Raw genomic sequence first — 18,851 nt, forward strand, 5'->3', positions numbered from 1 at the left:
AGGCTCTGGCTCCTGTAGGGTCAAAACTAGGTCATCTGCAAATGCTTTCAGTTTATATTGTTTCGCTCCGACCTGGATACCTTGCACCAACCGGTCTCCTCTGATCATATTCAAGAGCACTTCTAGGACCGATATAAATAACAAAGGGGATATAGGGCAACCTTGTCGTGTTCCTTTTTCAATTCTAAGACATCTCTACTTCTCAAGATGCTGTCTAGGCCTGTCATTGCCCTTCTCCCAAGAAGCAGGCGTCTTTTAATTTCGTGACTGCTGTCACCATCTGCAGTGATCATGGAGCCCAAGAAAGTAAAATCTCTCACTGCCTCCATTTCTTCCCCTTCTATTTGCCAGGAGGTGATGGGACCAGTGGCCATGAGCTTCGTTTTTTTGACGTTGAGCTTCAGACCATATTTTGCGCTCTCCTCTTTCACCCTCATTAAAAGGTTCTTTAATTCCTCCTCACTTTCTGCCATCAAGGTTGTGTCATCCGCATATCTGAGGTTGTTGATATTTCTTCCGGCAATCTTAATTCCGGCTTGGGATTCATCCAGCCCAGCCTTTCGCATGATGAGTTCTGCATATAAGTTAAATAAGCAGGGAGACAAAATACAGCCTTGTCGTACTCCTTTCCCAATTTTGAACCAATCAGTTGTTCCATATCCAGTTCTAACTGTAGCTTCTTGTCCCACATAGAGATTTCTCAGGAGACAGATGAGGTGATCAGGCACTCCCATTTCTTTAAGAATTTGCCATAGTTTGCCATGGTCAACACAGTCAAAGGCTTTTGCATAGTCAATGAAGCAGAAGTAGATGTCTTTCTGGAACTCTCTAGCTTTCTCCATAATCCAGCGCATGTTTGCAATTTGGTCTCTGGTTCCTCTGCCCTTTCTAAATCCAGCTTGCACTTCTGGGAGTTCTCAGTCCACATACTGCTTGAGCCTTCCTTGTAGATTTTAAGCATAACCTTGCTAGCGTGTGAAATGAGTGCAATTGTGTGGTAGTTGGAGCATTCTTTGGCACTGCCCTTCTTTGGGATTGGGATGTAGACTGATCTTCTCCAATCTTCTGGCCACTGCTGAGTTTTCCAAACTTGCTGGCATATTGAGTGTAGCACCTTAACAGCATCATCTTTTAAAATTTTAAATAGTTCAGCTGGAATACCATCACTTCCACTGGCCTTGTTATTTGCAGTGCTTTCTAAGGCCCATTTGACTTCACTCTCCAGGATGTCTGGCTCAAGATCAGCAACCACACTACCTGGGGTATATGAGACATCTATATCTTTCTGGTATAGTTCCTCTGTGTATTCTTGCCACCTCTTCTTGATGTCCTCTGCTTCTGTTAGGTCCTTTCCACTTTTGTCCTTTATTATGGTAATCTTTGTATGAAATGTTCCTTTCATATCTCCAATTTTCTTGAACAGATCTCTGGTTCTTCCCATTCTATTGCTTTCCTCTATTTCTTTGCATTGCTCATTTAAGAAGGCCTTCTTGTCTCTCCTTGCTATTCTTTGGAAATCTGCATTCAATTTCCTGTATCTTTCACTATCTCCCTCGCATTTTGCTTGCCTCCCCCCCCCCCCCGCCCGCTATTTGTAAGGCCTCATTGGACAGCCACTTTGCTTTCTTGCATTTCCTTTTCATTGGGATGGTTTTCGTTGCTGCCTCCTGTATAATGTTGCGAGCCTCCATCCATAGTTCTTCAGGCACTCTGTCCAGCAAATCTAAATCCTTAAACCTGTTCCTCACTTCCACTGTGTATTCATAAGTGATTTGGTTTAGATTGTATCTTATCGGCCCAGAGGTTTTTCCTACTTTCTTCAGTTTAAGCTTGAATTTTGCTATAAGAAGCTGATGATCTGAGCCACAGTCAGCTCCAGGTCTTGTTTTTGCTGACTGTATAGAGCTTCTCCATCTTTGGCTGCAGAGAATATAATCAACCTGATTTTGATGCTGCCCATCTGGTGATGTCCATGTGTAGTGTTGTCTCTTGTGTTGTTGGAAAAGCGTGTTTGTGATGACCAGCTTGTTCTCTTGACAGAACTCTATTAGCCTTTGCCCTGCTTCGTTTTGATCTCCAAGGCCAAACTTGCCAGTTGTTCCTTTTATCTCTTGATTCCCTACTTTAGCATTCCAATCCCCTATAATGAGAAGAACATCCTTCTTTGGTGTCACTTCTATAAGGTGTTGTAAGTCTTCATAGAATTGGTCAATTTCAGTTTCTTCAGCACCAGTAGTTGGTGCATAAACTTGGATTACTGTGATGTTAAAAGGTCTGCCTTGGATTCGTATCGAGATCATTCTATCATTTTTGAGATTGCATCCCAGTATAGCTTTCGCCACTCTTTTGTTGACTATGAGGGCCACTCCATTTCTTTTACGGGTTTCTTGCCCACAGTACTAGATATGATGGTCATCCGAACTGAATTCACCCATTCCTGTCTATTTTAGTTCACTGATGCCCAGGATGTCAATATTTATTCTTGCCATCTCATTTTCGACCACATCCAACTTACCCAGGTTCATGGTTCTTACATTCCAGGTTCCTATGCAATATTTTTCTTTACAGCATTGGACTTTCCTTTCGCTTCCAGGCATATCCGCAACTGAGCGTCCTTTCGGCTTTGGCCCAGCCGCTTCATCAGCTCTGGATCTACTTGTACTTGCCCTCCACTCTTCCCCAGTAGCATGTTGGATGCCTTCTGACCTGAGGGGCTCATCTTCCAGCGTCATAACTTTTATATGCCTGTTGTCTGTCCATGGAATTTTCTTGGCAGGGATACTGGAGTGGCTTGCCGGTTCCTCCTCCAAGTGGATCACATTTGGTCTCCACTATGACCTGTTCATCTTGGGTGCCCTGCTCGGCATAGTTCATAGCTTCTCTGAGTTCTTCAAGCCCCTTCGCCACGGCAAGGCAGTGATCCATGAAGGGGAGTGTGCTTTAATCTATTCTATATTTTGGAAAATGGATTGTCTGTCTGTCTGCCTGTCCCTCTGTTCCTTATGGGTTTGGACGCCTCTTGAGATATTGTCACCAAACTTGCCATGAGGGTCCCTGAGGTGGTGGTAGCTGTCTTTGTTTGCCATTTGGGTGCCAGGCACCATTTTGAATCAAGATGGTGTACCAAAACATCACTTTGGTGTGACTTTGCCCATTTTGTGGCATAGGTTTGGCTGCCTCCCAAGGTATAATCACAAAACTTGTTATGAAGGTTCCCAAAGTGGGGGTGGTAGTCTCCACTGACATTAGGGTGCCAGGTGCCATTTGGTTCAAAATGGTGAACCAAAATGAGACCTTGGCATGACTTCATGCTTTCAGCATGATGGGCCCAAACTCACAAATTGCACTGGCCATTTGAAAATCGCAATATTTTTTGGTTTCTACAGATTCCCCAGGCAACACCAGGCACTCCCCACTCATCTAATCTAATTGCATAAACCTAAAGCTTTAACCTAAGGATGCAGGTGGCGCTGTGGGTTAAAGCCTCAGCGCCTAGGACTTGCCGATCGAAAGGTCGGCGGTTCGAATCCCTGCGGCGGGGTGCGCTCCCGCTGCTCGGTCCCAGCGCCTGCCAACCTAGCAGTTCGAAAGCACCTCCGGGTGCAAGTAGATAAATAGGGACCGCTTACCAGCGGGAAGGTAAACGGCGTTTCCGTGTGCGGCTCTGGCTCGCCAGAGCAGCGATGTCACGCTGGCCACGTGACCCGGAAGTGTCTCCGGACAGCGCTGGCCCCCGGCCTCTTGAGTGAGATGGGCGCACAACCCCAGAGTCTGTCAAGACTGGCCCCTACGGGCAGGGGTACCTTTACCTTTACTAAAGCTTTAACCCACAAACTACTGATAGTTCTGCAAGACAGGGGAGACCAACAAACAATGCTGTTCCACTCTGTGGTGTGGCAGGCAGGACACCTGTGGGGGAACTGCCTGAGGTGGCTGCTTCACCTTGCCTCATGGGTGTCCCAACTCTGCTGGTCCAATGTCATACCAAAGCATTTTTTGCTTCCGGTTTAGTTTCTGAACCCTATGTGTATGGGCAGGTCTATGCCATATGAAACCTCCCTGCTGTAATAGAATTACCTCAGTTCAAGACGTCATGCTTCTACCTTGCTTTGGTACCAACCTTTTGTTTTGTTTGGTGTTATAATATTGAAATGGCAGCGTGGGAGAGGTTATGGAATGTAGTTTCCAGGGTACAAGTGGTCACCCTGACTGATCCGAGCACCTTGTCCACATCCTTGAGCCTTACTAAAGGAAACTCATCTAACATAACTAGTCCTGTGCTCTGGACGCCCTTGATATTCATCTGCTGTAACAGCAGGGTCAAGTTCCAGGGGGATGCAAATGACTTTGTCCTCAAAATGCTTTGCAAACAAGTCACAGCGAGCTGCTGTTGGTTCTGTTCTTTCAGGCCAGACTGTAAAAGGCCCTGTACTACCCCAGAAAAGCCCATAGTGCTGACATCCCATGTGCAGTGGGATTAAATAAAAAATCCAGTTTAGCAGTCATGTGCATCTCATGCACACATATCCCATGTTTGTTTCACACACCACACAGACCCCTATAAACAGCTGCAAACGGCAAATATGCACACTCACATGATCTCCATATGCATGAGAACATAGATACAGGAGACATACAGGGAAAACTTCCTTGTGACAGAAATACTTAAAGTGTGTTTCATTTTAAAATCATGCCTCATTTTAACATGCAATTGCATTTAGCATATATTGTTTGCAGCGCCTGATGATTCCCAAGGGGTCAGTCCGTGAAACTAACTCATCCGGGCTCGGCTCCCTCAGCTTCGGAGTCACCGCTAAGAGTTGAGCAACCACTAATTTTACCTGGGCGGGCAAGCCTCCCTCCAATCCCCGCCTCTGGAGAGTAACAGACATTCCTTGCCACCGAATCGCCTCCCGGATCGGCCTTGATGTGCGGGCGCTCGGCCCAATCCTTCCTCGGCTGAGGGGCGGACCCCGGCGCTTGAAGAGCGGGTGGGGGAGCGGGAGGGCCGAGCGATGCTCCTGGGCTGGGGAGGTGTCTAGGGAGCTGAGAGGCGCCCGCGGTGCCAGTCGGAGAGCAGAGCGCGAGCGAGAGAGGCAGTCGGAGAGCGTAACGCACAACTGTGAGTGTCCCCGCCAGCGAGCCAGGCCGGGGGTGTGGTCGCGCTCGGGGGCTCCTTTGGCGCTGCAACTTTCCCGCCGGCCGATTCTGGCAGAACTTGGGGAGCCTTTCCGCCCCACCTCCCGCAAGCGAAGCGCACGTGCCTTTATTAGTGGCGCCTGCCTCAGCTTGTGGGGGCTTCGCCCGCCCTGCTTCCTTCGGGCCACTGGCCAGGAGGCCGGGCTGGGCAGCAAGAGCGAGGCCAGCTGGGAGGATGGCCTGCTGTAGGCGGGGGTGGGGTGCTCTCCGGACTCTTCCAGGGGGCTGCTGCAGGGCAGGGGGCTTGGGGCGCCAAGCGCGCTTGCTCCAAAGAGAAATTCTCCAAGGTAATGCCGCCAAAGCACTCTTGATCCTTGGGTTGGTTGGGGCGGCGGCGGTCATGCTTTCCCCAGAAGGGAAAAATGCTCCTCAGCGAGAGAGAGAGAGAGACGGACTGACCAGGACTGCTGTAATATGCAACGGGGCCTCTAAGCTCGATGGCTTTGAAAGGGCGCGTGGGAGTAAGAGAAATTAGTGCCGGAAGCGGGTGGTTGGTCAGTCGCCGGCAATTATTTGCGGTGGCTGCGCGGGGCTTCCATGTTCAGGGGCAGTCTACCTCTGGATACTTTGACCAGATGGGCCCGTAGACCAAGTCAGCGCTTCCTGTGTCCTAACGCGTTTCCTCTGCAAGACTGCCGTTTGCAAGGGCTCTGGGAACATGCCGGGAGGGTCTGTACGTCCCTTTCCAAAAGGGCCTTTCAGACTACCAAACTTGTCGCACGTGCTTGAGAAAAGGGGGGGGGGCGTTGTTTCCTAGTTCCCACCTATAAAATGGAAAACTAGTGTGGATGCTCATTGCTCCTGACCACTTCCATGTGGGTTGCATGTTCAGTACTAAGTGCATGTAAAGCAGCATGAAGTGTGTTGGGAGAGGAGCTCACTCGCCCTGGCCCCTCATTTCCCCCCAGGTTATCTGCTGTTCTTTATGGGCACTCCCACAGCACACATTTCCACTATCCGTGACAGGCTACCAGACAGAGCTCTTAGCATTGCAGGTTCTTTGGGGGAGGTGGAAGAATGTGCTTTAAAGAACTGGTGCAGATGTGAGCGCGCCTGCTCTTGCCCTCCCCCTTTCTTCTGCAGCTGGCTCCTTGGCCCCACCCTTTGTAAGACCTGCATGGGTGGCTACTCATCTCACTCTTACAGCAGCCCAGTGGAGGCTACACTAGACAGAGAGGGAGTGGGAGAGAGAGCCTCTTGTAGCATCACATAGCTTAGCACACTGGACTCTTGCTTCTGATTCGCTTGCTGCTGATTCTCAGGTGAGTGGAAAGTTACAAGCTGCCCTGCTTCCAGCCACAGGCAGATGGTGCCTCTGCCTTTCCAACCTGCTTGGTTCTGCCACTGAGAAATGTAGTGCACAGGGCAAATGCTGGCTGCAAGGTTAATTTTGGGGCCCTCTGTTCAACGGACATAAAAGCAGCTGGTAACAGTTTGCACGTGGGCACGCTAAACTGCCTGGCTGCATGTGGCCTTCCACCTGCTGCCATTCAAGGGGGTGGGTGTGAGCTGCAGACCTTTTTGAGTGAATTGCAGACCTTTCGCATGTCCCAGTGACTAACTGGACTGAGCTGTGTGACTCATTGACTTTTCCTATGTTCACCAATCTTTGTGTGTGAGAGACACATTCCAAAACTCGCCTTTCTTCTGCTTCTTCCCCCATCTCAACTTGCAAGTGGCTCCATATTCCCTGGGGGAAGTGCTGAATGGGGAAGAGTATTGCAATTCGCAGCTGCTCCATTTCCAGGCTGTGCAGAGAGAGGCAGAGTGTCTGTCAGGAGCCTCCTCGCCTTCCTCTTCCCTTCTTCAGCTTCAGCCAGAGCACCCTTTGAGTTTCAAATGCCTGGTTTGATTCTTGGGATCTCCCCTTCGCTTCCCTTCGTGTGCCACACTTGATCAAAGGCCCCCCCACACGAATAGGCAGGTATGTCCCCCAGAGAAATGGATGTACTTTCTCTTGACTTGACTTACCTATCATTTCTGAAAGCCCTGCCCTCGTGTGTGCCTTGGCATCAAAACACGTGCTGCTGTAATCCTCAAGTGGACATCAGGTATTTTCAACACGCCTTGTTCCATGCTTTGGCCATGTACACACCATAGACTTAAAGCATATTTGATGCAAACTTCCCCTCCCCCCCGATCCTGGGAACCGCAATTTAACCATTGTGGAACTGCATTTTGCAGCAGCCTTTAAAAGAAAAACCAGGGATGCGGGTGGCGCTGTGGGTTAAATCACAGAGCCTAGTGCTTGCCGATACGCAGGTGGTGCTGTGGGTGAAACCACAGAGCCTAGGACTTGCCGATCGGAAGGTCGGCGGTTCGAATCCCCGTGACGGAGTGAGCTCCCTTTGCTCGGTCCCTGCTCCTGCCAACCTAGCAGTTCAACAGCACGTCAAAGTGCAAGTAGATAAATAGGTAGCGCTCCGGCGGGAAGGTAAATGGCGTTTCTGTGCGCTGCTCTGGTTCGCCAGAAGCAGCTTAGTCATGCTGGCCACATGACCTGGAAGCTGTACGCCGGCTCCCTCGGCCAATAAAGCGAGATGAGCACCGCAACCCCAGTCGGTCACGACTGGACCTAATGGTCAGGGGTCCCTTTACCTTTACCTTAAAAGAAAAACCACCTACAGTTCACAGGATTCTGTTGGGGAAATAATGTGCCTCAAATGTGGTGTGAAAACAGGTGTAGTCTTACTATGCTGAAGTTTCTAATTTGTTGGTGTCACCCCAAGTTCGTTGCTGTTGTTATCTGAGGTTAGCACACATTTATGACTGTTGTGAACTGGGTTGTGGGGGGGGGGAATGTTGTGGATTTCAAAGGGGGCAGGCCATGGAGGCACACAGAAACTTGCTTTGGGGCTTAGGGACATATAAGACTTCACTTTAGAAACAAACAAACAAGTTTCTAATTGTGTTGTGTTTTGAATTTCTGTGGTATTAAGGAGCTAATTTCAGCATCACTCCTGAGTTCTTTGTGATAATGGTCTCACCCACAGCATACCTTTAAAAAACCTCATATTTCACTTTAGGTAAAAGGTAAAGGACCACTGGACGGTTAAGTCCAGTCAAAGGTGACTATGGGGTTGTGGCACTCATATCGCTTCAGGCTGAAAAAGGTGGTGTTTGTCCGCAGACAGCTTTCTGGGTCATGTGGCCAGCAGGACTAAACTGCTTCTGGTGCAACAGGACACCATGACAAGTGCCAGAGCAGACAGAAACACCATTTATTCCACTAACAGTCATGGCTGCTCCCGAAAGAATCCTGAGAACTGTAGTACCTTGAGGGGCGCCAAGAGTTGTTAGGAGACCCCTTATGCAGCTACCTATGCTTAGCACCATTAACACGCTACAGTTCCCGAGAGACTTGGAGGAAGTCTTGTAACTGTTAAAGTGGTGTAACAATGCCTTGTGAATGTGTTGATCACAACAGATGTGACCAATGCTGATTGAGACATTTCATCTGGATCCCCAAGTTTGGTTTGCTGGTCATCTTCTTTTTAAAAGGCTGTTTGTATTATTGGGAGCAAGTCACTGACAAAAGAACTTGGCAGCGTTTGCAAAAACTCTTGACACAGTGGCACACGCCTTCCTTGCATCCGGTTTGGATTACTGTAATGGATTCTGCATGGGGCTGCCTTTGGAAAAGAGCTTAGAAACTCCAGCCGGCTCAAACAGCTGCTGCCAAATTGGTGACAGGGAGCTCCCTTGTTACAGCAGATCCACCGGCTCCCAGCCTGTTTCCAAGTGCAATTCTAACTGCTGGTTAATACAGTGGTGCCCCGCAAGACGAATGCCTCGCAAGACGAAAAGCCCGCTAGACGAAAGGGTTTTCCGTTTTTTGAGGCGCTTTGCAAGACGAATTTCCCTATGGGCTTGCTTCGTAAGATGAAAACGTCTTGCGAGTCTTGCGAGTTTTTTCCCTCCCCCCCTTTTTCTAAGCCGCTAATAGCTGCTAAACCGCTAATAGCGCTAATCTGCTAAGCCGCTAATAGGGATGCTTCGCAAGACGAAAAAACCGCTAGACGAAGAGACTCGCGGAACGGATTATTTTCGTCTTGCGAGGCACCACTGTACCTATAAAGCCATTACGTGCAGGCTGTCTGAAGGACCATTTTCTCCCATACAAATCTGCCCAGGCTCTGGGATCTTCAGGGAAGAACCATCTCTCAGTCCCACCACCCTCAGAGACCCACTTGGTAAGGACGTGAGAGAGGGCCTTCTTGGTGGCTGCTCCCAGACTTCGCAACTCCCTTTCTAGAGAAGCTAGACTGGCTCCCTCCTTGTTGTCCTTCTGCTGACAGGTAAAGCCTGTTTCATTCTGTCAGGCTCTTGGGAACTGACTGCATTTTTTTAAAAAAAGGAAAGGGCTTTTAACAGTGCCATGCTGTTTTTATTATCAGGATTTTAATAGATTAGTTTTTTTAACTAGTAAGTTTTAATTTTTTTTAATTAATTAATTAATTGGTGTAAACCTTCTTGCGTTCCAGTCAGGGCAAAAGGTGGCATGCAGATAACACAAACAACTCTGGTACTTGTGCTGCAATATGACTTAGTGGTTGCTGTACCATAAACCTGAAATACCCTCTGTCTACCTTCTTGCCCCCCTCCTTCCTTGCCTCCCCTGCAACTCCAAAAGTGCTGCCTCTGCCCCTGCAGGAGTGTGGACATGAAACTGCTGCCACCTCTCTTTTAACATCATGCCTCTCCTCTTTGTGTTAATACTTGCGACTATAACAGTTTTTTGTAAAGTCAAATCTTAAACCTATTGCCTTTTTTTGTGTGTGTGTATATAGCAAATCCATTAGAACATAAATGTCTTGCTGGATCCATCCAAACTAGTCCGGCGTCCTGTTCTCATAGTGGCCAGCCAGATCCCTATGGAAAGCAAACATGGAGGACCTCCGCGCAACAGCAGTTCAAACAACAGCGGAGGGAGAACAAAGCCACTAAGCAAGTAGCCATTAATAGTCTTCTCCTCTGTGAATTTATTTAAATCCCCCCCTTAAAGCCACCCAAGTTGGTGGCCCTCACTGCTTCCTGTGGGAGGGAGTTCCACAGTTCTGCCACGCACTGCATGGAGAAGGACTTCCTTTCACCTGTCCTGAACCTTCCAACATTCAGCTTCATGGGATGTCCACAAGTCCTAATGCTATGAGTGGGGGAGGAAAACTTCTTCATTTGCACGAACCTCAACTTGATTTTCTTTGTTGCTCTTTCCCCCTCCTTTCCCCCCATCCATTCCTTCACAGGGTCCTATTTTACTATCACGCCCTGATATCCACATTCCTTGCTGGAAGGCACCACACATCTCATCAACCTTTTTTGGGGGGTTGCTGGGGGGCAGTTTGTGGCATAACCGAAGGACGCCCCCCCCCAAGCCAACCATGCCTTCTCCACCAGTAATAGGAGGAGGGGGTATATATTCCCTCTGACAAATAACCTCCCACTGAACTGACACAGCAGGAGGAGAGGAAAGGAAGGTTTAGCCTCCAGGCTGAAGCTTGGCTGCAATGAAGATGCACATCCCGGGAAGCCTCCTTGAATCCCTTTCCTCTCAAAGCACATGTGGCTCTTATTAAACTAAAGCACACTTTTAAAAAAATTTGAGAAGCCCTCACCCCAGCATGCTTTGTCTCAACTTCTTCCTCAAACTGGGGGTTTCTGCTCCTGCCATGGGGCCCCTCATTTGGAGATAACTGCACTTCTGCCAGATAAAGTCTTCTCTGAATGGGCTGATTCATTAAGATGAATTGGCTTGCAGTGGGTCTGGCTGCTCAAGGCTCCCTGGGGCAGTGACTCCAATAGATACTTGCTTTGTTGAGCCTTTACTGCTGCAAAGGGAAGCACTCCTGGGCATCCATGTGGTGGTGACCCTTCTGATTTTCACTTAGCAGCTCAGAAGCATCATTGATTCATTATTATCTTTTGAGAACGGTAGTAGTGCTTTTTTATTGGAGAGAATGGGCAGCCACACCCTAGCTCCAAGATGACTGTTCTATTAGCAAAGACAGATCTGTGCGCTAGACAATTTCTCAGACTGGCGTCTCTATCTCTCCACCCCGTCCCCCAGTTTCAAGGCATTGAAAGCATCTCTGGCTTTCCTGTCAAATGCCAAAACTGGCACAGTTTCAGAGACATTATACACTTAAGGTTAGATGCTGAGCTTGTGATGAAGATAAAAACTAGTTCGTTTCGGGTCCTGAGTTGATGGGGTTGTATATCAAAACATTGAAATATGAAATTAAGCATTCTTTACAGCAGGTTGAAAAGTCCTCTGGGAAATTTACTACCTGTGTTTTAGAACTTTCATTCTTTACTCTCCCCAACCCCAGAGTATTATTTATATATCCCCAAGCAAACACCACTGAATTACAATATCAAGTTGCTGTTATATCTTGCATAATCCCAGTGGAATGTGGATGTGCAACCCAAACTCAGCTTCCTGTTGTTTTTTTGTGGGCTTTTCTTCCTCTTTTCTGCAGATAAAGGCTATTAAGTGCAACAGATGTCACAGGTTTTTAACATTTTGGAGGCAAGAATCAGATGTGTTTTCTCGCATTTGAAATAACACACCAAGAGAATTGTCAGTATAAAAGCAAAGGTCACCATAGATATTAGGACTGCAGAGAATTCAGTGCAGAGAAACTTAAAAGTTTCAGTACAGAGACTTTGCCTCAAGGAAAACAACATCAGAGAAACTCAAGCCTATAATCGTGGGCAAGGATGTGGAACCTGTGGCTCTTCAGATGTTGGGATTACAGTTCCAATAATCCTTGAGTCCATTGGACATACTGTCTGAGGCAGTTGGGTGTTGGAGTCCAGTAACATCTGGAGGGCCAAAGATTCCTCTATCCCTGATCTTGGGGCTTCTATAGCTCTCTGTATGTCAAGACATAACCGGTTTCCTCTCTGTGCTTAGGGGATTACTCCATTTACTCAGTGGAGAGGCTTAGTCGGTACAGCATGGGACTTTTGGATCTCAGATGGATCTTTTAGAAGGGAGCCAGGGATGCTGCTACTTGTAACAAAGCTTTTAGATTAAGTCTGTAGGCTGAAATCTTGTTCTCCATTCTCATGTATAAATTAAACTTGCAAATGAACGCTGACAGGATTCCGCCCAATACTGCTTTGCTGTTAACAGATGGAGGAGCCATTACTGCATTGAAGCATTGGTTTAGGAATGATTGTGCATAGTGAATGATGTGCATAATTCCAAGGATGCTTGTCAGATTCCTACAGCAGTTCTATAGCCCCCTCTGCACTATACCGTTAAAGCAGTATCATGGCGTCCCACAAAGAATTCTGGGAGCTGTAGTTCATTGAGGGTGCTGAGGCTCCTATTCCTCTCGCAGAGCTACAGTTTCCAGATAATTTTAATGATCAATCCTTTTTCCCAGGGAACTCAAGGAATTGTAGCTTTGTGAGGGGAATAGGAGTCTCCTAACAACTCTCAGCGCACTTAATAAACTACAACTCCCAGGATTCTTTGGGTGGGGAAAAGCCATGGCTGTTTAAAGTGGGATGCTTCTTTAAAGTTCAGCTAACCAGTGATCCGTAACTGAGGTATGGGTTGGAGGGCAGGCAGGCTGCATGGGAGCCCCATGTATGAAGACTGGGAGCTGAACATAGCATTTGAAATATACCATCTCAGGTAGTTTTTATTTATTTATTAGCTTTATATACCACCCTTTGTCATAAGATCTCATGGTGGTTGACAGAATAAAGCAGAGAATAAAAGCAAGTAAATAATTAAAAGCAAAACAGCAAAACAATAACCCCCACTTCCCACAGACATATTTGAAAAGCTGTAGAATATTAATAAGCCCAAGGCATGGTTGAAGAGGAATGTTTTTGCCTGGCACCTAAAATATATATAATAAAGATGCCAGTCGAACTTCCCTGGGGAGCCACCGCAGAGAAGGCCCGTTCTCATGCTGCCACCCTCTGGAGCTCACGAGGAGGCACATGAAGAAGGCCCTCAGATGATGAACAGAGTCTGGGACGGTTAATATTGGGAGAGATGGTCCTTGTGGCAAAAAATAGTGGTCCTATGCAGTTCCTCATTCCTTATTGACAAAAATCAGATGTGGAATATCAGAGGATACTGTAAAATGCAGCTAAGGCTGAAAACATATTCCTGTCTTCTTGGTGTTTTTAAGAGAGCCTATGGAAAACTTGTAATTATAAAGAAGAGTCAAATTGTCCCATTAGTCAGTTATCTGTCAATGAGCGGGCTTTAAAAGGGCCACTGACTTCACTTTGGAGGACACAACCACCTGACTTCAACATGAAATACCCCCTTGCAAAAATGTTGTGTTTTCTGCTCAGACGCACACCATATATTTTAGAGCTTATGGCTGGGAACTTGAGTTTACCCCCACAGAGCCACAGTTTCCAACAAATTACAGGTCCCAGGATTCTTTGGGGAAAGCCATGTGTTTTAAATGTTTGGTGTCGATGTGACCTCATTTGCACCTGGGGTAAGTTGGGCGCTAGAGTTGCAGAACTGTAGAACCTCCCAGTCCTCCCCCCCCACTGCTGCTCCTCCTCCTCCTCTCTCTCTTCCTCGCTCCCTCTCTCTGGAATTGTGAATGTAGCTGTAAGCCAAGGTGCAGGAAGTGCAGAGTTTTCATTTTGCTGCATTCTGGCTGTTGATTCAACTGAGCATTTAATTTCCTTTACAGGAGCCGAGGTGCTCATATGAAAGGGGGTTATGCTACATTTCTTTCAACCTCCCTTCCTGTCGCCTCTGAAAGGATCTGTCTGCTACTGTGGCAGCTTCCAGAAGCTCTGTGTCTGCGTTTGCACATGTGTGTTTGTGTGAGTGTTCACATTGCAAACAGCTGTATAAAGAATCTGGAACTTCAGGCCACACAAGAATGACTACACTGTAGTGTTAAGAGGAATGTTGGTTCAAATCTTACCACCGCCACTGCTGCCCCAAACTTTAAAGCTCACATGCTTTGGGAAAGGCAGTAACTTGGCTTGACCAGCTTCAAAGGGTTGTTGTGAGGCTATAATGTCACTGCGAGGTTGTAGTGCAAATTCAGCCAATTAATTGGCACCAAAGCCTCTTATTTATTTATTTAGAGCATTTTTTAACCCTGCTCATCTGCCAAAACTGTTCATACAGCAGCAAATTAAAATAAGACAGCCTTTTTTTTGTAGAAGAGTCCCTTTGGGCAGATGGACGCATTTACAAAGCTGTCAACAAATCGTGGCCAGTTTTGTTGAGTATGATATAATGCTTCTTCCAAGCCTAATTTCACAGAGGGGAGGCGGCCCTTCAAATATCAAGGAGGGCATCTTAAGGGTGCATGTTATTGACCGTGGCAAAAGACATGGCACAAAAGGGAAAAGGGATGGGGAGAGAAAGGTTGGCAAGCAACCCCAAGCACCAGTTCTTAAAGGAAAATAAGCAATTCTCACAATGTTGCAGCTTGCAGTTTTCTGCTTTCTTTCCAATGTACAGTGGTACCTCGGGTTAAGTACTTAATTCGTTCCGGAGGTCTGTACTTAACCTGAAACTGTTCTTAACCTGAAGCACCACTTTAGCTAATGGGGCCTCCTGCTGCTGCCGTGCCACTGGAGCAAAATTTCTGTTCTCATCCTGAAGCAAAGTTCTTAACCTGAAGCACTATTTCTGGGTAAGTTGAGCCTGTAACCTGAAGTGTATGTAACCTGAAGCGTATGTAACCCGAGATACCACTGTATGTTCATTTCAGTGGGATCTCCAGGGTAGTGTTAGAAAATAGCCATTCTGCAACTGGTGCGGTCCAGTTGTGACAACATGGAGCTCTCTGGATGCCAGGATGGCAACTGGGAAAGCCAAATGCCACTTAGAGAAGGATCTGAAATATTTTCCTTGGAGCTTGAGTTTGTTTTATACAGTGGTACCTCTGGTTACGTACTTAATTCATTCTGGAGGTCCATTCTTAACCTGAAACTGTTCGTAACCTGAAGCTCCACTTTAGCTAATGGGGCCTGCCGCTGCCACTGTGCCGCCAGGGCACGATTTCTGTTCTCATCCTAAAGCAAAGTTTTTAACCCGAGCTACTATTTCTGGGTTAGCGGAGTCTGTAACCTGAAGCATATGTAACCTGAGGTACCACTGTAATGGATTGTTTTATTTGATGTTTAAACGTGCTGCAAACCACTTTGAGATTTGTTCTTCAAAATATAAAGTGGCATAGAAGTGAGATGAGCAATAATAATAATAATAATAATAATAATAATAATACCCCACTGCAGAAAAGCACCTGCGCATTCCATTGTCGCAACTGTACTATTTGGCAATTAGATTATATACCAGAGTATCTAAAACTGATGCAGGGTGAACAGATGTAATAAATGAATCTTCTGAGAACTGCTTTGCTCAGTGGGTCTTGGAGGGCTGAGGGGCACCTGTTCAGATGTAACTTTTGCCCAGCTCTGAAATCCCTAGCACACATTGCGGGATGATGCTCAGTATGCGTAGCAGTTGTCTGCCCATATGTTTCATAAATCCTCAGCTCCACAGCGTGAGCTAGCTCCCTGGCTTAACCCTACATGAGGAGTTCTCTTCCCATGCGTCCCTTTCGAGCAAATGGTCCCAGAAGTTATCCTCTTTCCCCTCCCCTCAGCAAATGTTGCAGACAGCTGCTTTGTGATATACATGTGTCAAGAACCCGCAACACACGCTACCCAGCAGCATATGCTAGCTTGCATTCTTTCTACACCATCTCTGCAGTAGTGTTCGCAAATGATTAATCTGGAAGACATGAGGCTCTGAATTAGTAACTCGGAATGCTGCAGAACTCCAGGAACATTGGAGACGGCAGACTTAAAAAGATGTAAAGGCCCCTATCCAGTGAGCCTGCGAATGAGTCTTGTTTCACTTTACCTTTAGCCTTCACATCCTTGAGAAGTGAAAGCTAAATCAGTGGCTTCTGGCCACGATGGCTATGCTCTGTCTCCATGGTTCGAGGTAACATGATTCCCAATACCAGTTTCTGGAAACCACAGGAGGGGAGCTCTGGTCCTGCTTGCAGGCTTCCCATAAAGGACATCTGCTTGGCCACTGTGAGAACAGGGTGCTGCAGTAGAGGGGCCTTTGGTCTGATTCAGCAGGGCTACTCTTACATTCTAACTAGGGATGGGCGATACTAGGTTCTCAACATTGTGATGTATCACCAGCTGAGCATCATGATGATGTTGAAAAGGAAGAAGCACTGGTCCTCGTCTGCGAGGCACCAGGGTGAAACTGCTACCACCCCTGCTGCTGCCAGCATGCGGAGGGAGGAAGAAGGGGCACTGGCCCCACAAGAGCAGGGGCAGAGCAGGAGGAAGTAGGCAATCTGCCCGCTTGGCTGGAGAAGCAAGTCAAGGCGCCAGCTGACTGGCAAGCGAGGTACCTGCAATATCTGGGTCAAACGCTATCACGATCCGGCCCTCAATCTGATCCTGGAAGATGTATCAATACATCGCCCAGGCCTAGTGCTTACTTGTCTCTGTGGAGTCAGGCTTCATTTGAATGTGCTTCACAGGAGTAATTCAGCTGTCAGAACAGGAATCATTCCACCTAACATGCTTAAGATGAAAAATGTTCAGGAATGGAGAACTCTGCAACAACTTCCTGTCTTGTTGAAGGTTTGCACACCGTTCAGGTGCTGCTGCTGAATACTTTTAAAAAAATGAGTTGGTCTGGGATGTAGCCAGTGAGAATTCTGGTGGGCCAGTTGCTTTTATGGGCTTTTTGAAAAGCTTACTCATAGCTGCTGGGTGCAGTCCTCCCCTGTTCAAGGCACATTTGCATAACCAGGAATTGCTTTAAATGGCTTAAATCCCATGTGTCACTTGCTGTGTCTCAGTCATGAGCATTGCTGTCTGGTGACCTGGCTTCCTGATAGCCTTCCTCGCTTTCTTATGTGTGGATAGTGAGGTCATTGGAGCAGAGGAAGCTGCTGTGTACCATGTTCAGACCATTGGCTTGTCTACTGGCAGTGGCTTTCCAGGGTTTCAGGCTTGGGCTCTTCCCATTCTCTGTCCTTCCTGGGTTGAATCCTCGACCTTTACCACTTGAAGATTGCTGATGGTCATGGTGGACCACTTTTCTCCCTGCTCTGCCAATTGCAGCATGTTTTGCTGGATGCCAAATGATTCCACAGAATTCAGATGGTAATGCAATAAAACACGATAGAAGAAATAAAAGATTTTTTTGGGGGGGGGTGAGGTCGGGAGAGAAATGTCTTGTTCTGGGGGCTTCGGCACCCTGCGTGGTAAAGCCTTTTCTGCCCTTTGCCCCCAGCCTTCCTTTCCTCCTGCCCTCTTCCAGCAGCACTACTGCCACGTGGGCAAGTTTGGCATGTTCCATGGGACATACTTGACCAGTGAGGTCCTGCTGCTTGTGAACTGGGTGGGGCTGATCGACCCCACCAACAGGTAAGGGGGTGGGGCAGCATCATGGCTTACAAGCTGAGCCTTCACCACTGGATTACAACTCCTGCATTCGTTACCTGCAATTTCTGCGTTGCAGGGGGTTAGAGTAGATGGCTATTTGGGTTGCTTCCAACCCTACTGTTCTATCATTCAAAATACAATTAAAAATCAGTATGAATTTTTAATGCAGACATGTGGTGGACTGCCTGAGTGAAACTCACAGACCACAGTTTGGGAGCCCCTGGTATAGCACTTAACAGTATACTGGTTATAAAGAAGTATGTAAGAACAGAACTGCAGGTCATAATTTTAGATATGGCAGTAAAACAAAATGCAAAATAAAACAAAATCACACAGTTAACAATCCAGTATTGAAGAAACTCAGGAGCAGTGGGGGGATTGGTTTTCAAAATTAATTCATATATTGTGCACATGAATTGTGCTAAGCCTTTTGGGATCAAGCAAGAAATACATTTTAAAATAACAATAAAAAGGGGTGGTGATTTCTCACGGCAATGTAGGAGTGACAATTTAAGCTTTCCACATGTCAGGATTGCTTTTCTTAAGCGGATGTAGTTTTCCCTTCCCCTGTCCATTTAGCATCAGCTGTTGGCTGTCCCTGTGTTTCATTTCTCCAGGACGGAGAAACATCAGACTCTTGAGTAAACAAGGATGATTCCATTTGCATTTGTGACTGCTGCCTCTGAGAGAAACCTTATGTACAGATTTCTCCTGTCAACACATGGAAAATGTGACTCTGCAGGTGCACCTGTCAGATTTGGTTAATTTGTGACATGCAGCTTCAATATGTTGCACGGTGGGCAGAATACTGAACTCCTGAGCCATGTATTCAGTTAAGCACAAACCCTAAATTGAACCTGCTTGTTTGTCTGACTTGTTTGCATGCAAGTTCTTTCCTTAATTATGCCAGGTGGTTAATGCACCCAGGTATTGTATGCACAGAACTATGTACTATTGGATTGTGGATGACAGTAAGTTTGTTTCAATCTCTTTCTGTTTGGAGCTTGGTAGAGGAAATAGCATCATCCCAGAGATGCAGTATATAAAATCTGGTACATGTGGCAGGGGCTTTATACAAGTATGAGGAAGCTGTGCTCTTTTCTGTTGTCTGAGTATGTGAATTAGCTGGGCATATCAGTAGCTTGGAAGGGAGGGCAAAAAGAGCGAGAAAAGAATCAAACAATTTATAGAAGCTGTTTTGTTTAGGCTCACTCTGA

General features: G+C 47.0%; 1 protein-coding gene across 3 annotated transcripts in view; it reads left to right on the forward strand.

Moving 5' to 3' along the window:
* Positions 1-4,985: 4,985 nt before the first annotated feature.
* Positions 4,986-18,851, forward strand: part of PLS3 (plastin 3) — a 65,398-nt gene continuing 51,532 nt past the window's right edge. Inside the window, exon 1 of one of the 3 annotated variants that reach the window (XM_079962797.1) lies at positions 4,986-5,122. The gene's annotated coding sequence lies outside the window, so the exon portion shown is untranslated. Of the gene's footprint in view, positions 5,123-6,442; positions 6,462-18,851 lie in introns of those variants that run through there. The other 2 variants (XM_079962798.1, XM_079962800.1) reach the window with 2 other exon arrangements.

Source organism: Podarcis cretensis (assembly GCF_951804945.1).
Source record: "Podarcis cretensis genome assembly, chromosome: Z".
In the NCBI taxonomy this organism is placed as follows: Eukaryota; Metazoa; Chordata; class Lepidosauria; order Squamata; family Lacertidae; genus Podarcis; species Podarcis cretensis.